The sequence below is a fragment of the Mauremys mutica genome, chromosome 18 (assembly GCF_020497125.1).
Source record: "Mauremys mutica isolate MM-2020 ecotype Southern chromosome 18, ASM2049712v1, whole genome shotgun sequence".
Taxonomy (NCBI): domain Eukaryota; kingdom Metazoa; phylum Chordata; order Testudines; family Geoemydidae; genus Mauremys; species Mauremys mutica.
The window spans coordinates 26312256-26316808 of NC_059089.1; the positions used below are offsets into that span (position 1 = coordinate 26312256).

At 44.5% G+C, this 4553-nt stretch overlaps 1 long non-coding RNA gene across 1 annotated transcript; it reads left to right on the top strand.

Annotated features, from left to right (window-relative positions):
• Positions 1–630: 630 nt before the first annotated feature.
• LOC123352372 lies at positions 631–3657 on the top strand. Its single transcript, XR_006574147.1, has 3 exons — positions 631–784; positions 1198–1336; positions 2731–3657. It is a non-coding gene; the product is annotated as an uncharacterized LOC123352372 (long non-coding RNA).
• The last annotated feature ends 896 nt before the right edge of the window (positions 3658–4553 follow it).

Consider the following 4553-nt stretch of genomic DNA (forward strand, 5'->3'; position numbering starts at 1 on the left):
GAACGGCTAGAAGAAATCTCATAGGTTAGGCTGATGGTGTGCTGAGACCAATGCCTGTCACACTGACCAATATTGTCTCATTGTTTCCTTGTACTCCCCCCTCTCTGTCTCTTGTTTTATACTTATATTGTAAGCTCCTTGGGGAGGAGGAACAGTATGTTTTGTTTTCTGTGTTTGTACAATGACTTGTATAATTGGGTCCTGGTCTATGACTCCGGCTTCTAGGCACTATGGTATTAAAATAAATAATACTAATGGATAGAAGAGCCCTATCCATTTACCCATCTTCCCCCAGCACAAGTGCTGGAGTTTCAGATGATGGAGCTTTGAGAATTCCCTAAGTAAATTATTACTTGACTTTTTCTACTTCCAGCCCCAGGCCATTACACCTCATCTAGTGCCCTTTAACCAACCTGCATAATCCCTTCCCTTTCCTCTTCTTGTTACTTCCTCCCTACGCCCTGGTCTGAGCTACAATCCACAGCAGGTGTCTGACGGCTGCAGTAACCTGTATCCTGGAGGTGATGAATTGGCCAAAGCTATGCTTGATTAATGAGTGCTAGCACCTGGGTCAAGCAGCTAGCCAGCAAGAGAGGTAGCTATGTGTGAGGACACAGGAGGAGTGATTAGGAGAGATGAAATAGTGATACGATCAAATTGTGCTATTCTACAAGTTCCTTGATGCAAGGCAGGAAGGTCTGACTAGTAATCCCTGGGAAATGGGTGACTGAATCCTGTCTTTGCCTTGGCTGCAGTAGCATCCATGCACCTGGATGCAATAGCTGTAAGAACAAGGTTTGTTGTTGAAATTTGCCCATTTTTGATCTTGCAGCAAGTCTGTGAAATACAAACAACTTCAGTAGAACTAAGTGTTTTTGGTGACATTTTTGTTGATAACTGCATAGAAACACCAGGAAACAGTTTTGAGAACAGTTAACTGGGACTAGGAATAGAGGAGTTTGTCTTTTTTGCTTAGAAGTAGCAATTGCATCTTTTTGTTTCACAAACAAAAATAGGGGATGTTCCAAAACAAATTAAATACAATAACTTGCCCAGCCAGGAATTCCCCAATCAATAACAGTGAGAGGCTTCGGCTCTCTGAAGGAACCGACTCTGAGTTGTTTACTTGCTCTCTCTTTGAGCCTGTAACTGAAAATACCTGGGAGTAGCACAGAGTTGTACCTTCTTTCATTGCAGGAAGCAGGTGCTTACCTCTAAAGACTACAGGGAAGCCCCCTTATTATCCTGCATAGACACCAAATATGGGAGCAGCAGTTTATCTACTGGAGATGCTGGCAGGGGTAGCCAGTCCTTCCCTGCAGGAAGACTACACCAGGTAAGGTCCGAGGAGAGACTGCATGTGAGGACAGATGGCTGAATGGTCTGGTACAGTTTTGGTGGCTTGAATCAGCAGTCATTTGCTGAAGCTTTTGAGTTTCCCCTATTATGAGAGTTGTGTAACATGGCCACAATGAGACTGGTTTATTGTGTGCTCTGTTAAGCTTGGGATTTGATTCTCTTCTGTCTTATTCCCTTGGGTCAGAAATGTGTAGGCTGTAAACTGATGAAGGGGTTGATTAAAGTGTGGTCTGGTATTGTCTAGGTCCCATTCTCCTGATCCCACAGCAGAGGGGGTGCTTTGCCATAGGTATGGCAGATTGTGACCAAGAACCAAATGCCTGTCTTGAGGAGCTTACAGTGAAAAGGCACTAAGTGGGTAGGGCACAAAACAACAGAGTTGGTTTCCCTACAGGCACATCCAGAGCGGGCTGCTTCCCTCAAGTGGGGGTTTTCAGGAGGCTTATTTCTTTTTGGGGTGTGTGGGGGGGGGGGGTTGGAGTACATTAACTGTGTGGGCAGCATAGAGTCATACTGCTGCTTCTATTGACAAGACAAAGAACATGGTTAGGCCCAGAGCTGGCACTAGGCATAAGCAGACAAAGCAATTGCTTGTCTCTCTCCCCTCAATTCCCCCCATTCCCTTTTTATCATGTGTTGGTGGGGCAGGAGATATTCCTGCCTTGGGCCCCTAATAGGTTAGCACACTGCTGGTTAGCCATGAGGGTTGGGAGTAGGGGGACCAAGTAGAAAGAAGATGTAAGGATGGAGATGCTGATGGGAACAAAGTTCTGGAGAGCTTTGGAGGTGAAGAGGAGAAAATTCACTGTTTCATTAAACAGATTTTGTTCGTGTAAGCGTGAAAGGTGAGTGTGAAGAATGACCACAGGACAGTAGCTCTCACCTATCAAGCAGTCTGGATAATCCTCAGTAACACATGTACTTTTTGCTGAAAAGCACTGCCTTTGTTGGACTTTGTTCTCTCTCTGCTATCTCTTGGTGCACACAGGATAATATACGTTTAGGTATAATCTTCATACTACATTAGACTTCATTAGGGTTTCAACCCCAATGGTAATGGATTCAACAGAATAACTGGCAGCATTAACCTGCACCAATAGCTCCCCTGGATGAGTGGGCTTAAGGTAGCACTGTTGTGGTGATACGAATAGGGGAGAGATGTGTATTGGGACAGGCAGATGGGTGTGGTAGGCAGGTTGGAGAAGAAAAGCTTTGTACTATGCTGCTCCAGTAAATGCGGTGCATGTGTCAAGAAATACCTGACCCTCTGCACAGAGCTTTTCTTTTTCTTTTTCTTTTTTTTTAAAGTACATTCCCGTCTCAGAAATGCTAGACTCTGCAGCTATAGCTTGGTGTCTGACTTATCCCCAGGTCTCTTCATCCTGTGCATTGTATCGGATAACAGTGCCACCCTAGGATGAATAGGTGCAGCATACTAATCTGCTGGAAGGGAGAACATAGGTGGCATAAGAATAATGAGAGACTCTAAAAGCAGGAAAACTCCTACTTTAGGTAGCCTGTGAAGAATTTGACAAACGTCACTGTGAATAGGTAACTCCAAGTGACTGGAAATCTACTGTTTTCTGATGCTCTGAGACAAAAGAGAACTGCACCAGAATATGGCAAGTGCAACATTCGAAGCAGAGATGCTATCTTAGTGCAGTTATGAAAATTGGATCACTGTGTTTTACTTAGTTTTTATTCACTGCCCACTGGAGTTAGTGAGAAGGGATTTCAGTGCTGGACATTCAAATGAAAGGCGAGTGCTGCTGTTGTTTTTCCAGGTATCTGATGACTCCCCTTACTCAACCAAATATGAACTGACTTTGAAGGGCTTAACTATTCCTAGCAGGAGTGATAGCTGTCACACTGCTCAGAGGCAGACTTTAGAATCAGAGCAATGTTTGACAAGAAAGAATGTGTGTTGGCAGCCTTGCTTGAGCCACATTTCAAGAGCTATAGAGAAACCAGAGCACTTCCATGGGATGACAGAAAAGCTGCTGTTTCAGGGGAAGAGCCAGAGGCCACATCACTGTCATTCTTCTCTGCTTCGCAATCTGCAAAACTCCTTGGAACAACACCTTAGAGCACTTATGGGACAGTAGAAGCAATAACAGTTACAATGACAGCCCAGTACTAGCAAGATAATCTATTAGTGCAACATTTATGGCTGTGATGGAGCATATGCTCCAGCATGAGCTCATTGCCATACTACCCAGAGCAGAGTAGCATTGCTGAGGCCAGCAGGTTGCATGACACAAGTCCATGCACACAAGGGAAGACTTCTTATTTATTTATTTATTTGAACTGTCTTTGGAATCTGCTTGTGGTCAATGCTGCTGTCTCTTCCATCAGATGCCTGCCATCCAGGGTGTACTGTCTGTATATATTAAATGCTGCCAGTGGCATAGTGACAGACTGAAGGACCCTTCTTAGACCTGACAATGTGCAATGCTTCACTTGGCTCAAGACATATCTGGAAAGCTTCCCAGGTTCTACATCTGCTCCTTTGTGTTGCTGCTTCTGTGTCAAATTGGGGACCTAAAGGAATGAAGATGTAGACTGTGGACTCTCTGGGGCAGAGAATCCCAGTGGTTGTAAAGCACCTAGCATGTCTTGGGTGCTACCACACCTAGACTATAAAAATAGCAAGGGGCTTTTTCTAGGACAACTGTGGAGGAAATCTGGTTGCCAGCAAACTGCTAACATGGCAGGAGCCTTGGATAGGATGATGCCTTGTGGTGAATGTGTGCATCATGACATTCTCAAGATGGAAGCTGGACAGGGAGTTGCATAACGGCACTTGCTGCCTCATCACCATTCTCCTGAGACTGGAAAGTGTGACTTTCTAAATTTAAAAAAAGCATGTGGGATGAGCTGATATCTGAAAGAGGCAATCTGATCGTCTCCTAATTATGTGTGGTGTAAGGGTGAGTCAGCAATTTTGGAACAAGGTCCATCTTTTTTGTTCTATTTGTACAGTTCCTAGTGCAGTGGGGTCCTGGACAATGACAGGTCTCCTAGGTACTATTGCACTATAAATAAAAACTGCTTACTCCTGCTATGAATTTCATAGCAGAATTTCCAATGGAGTAGGCAGTCACCTTATAGCTCAGATGAATTGCTGATGGTTTCTAGGAAGCACAAACACAAGGTACCCCAGTCATCCCTCAATGACCCACCCATTAGCTCTG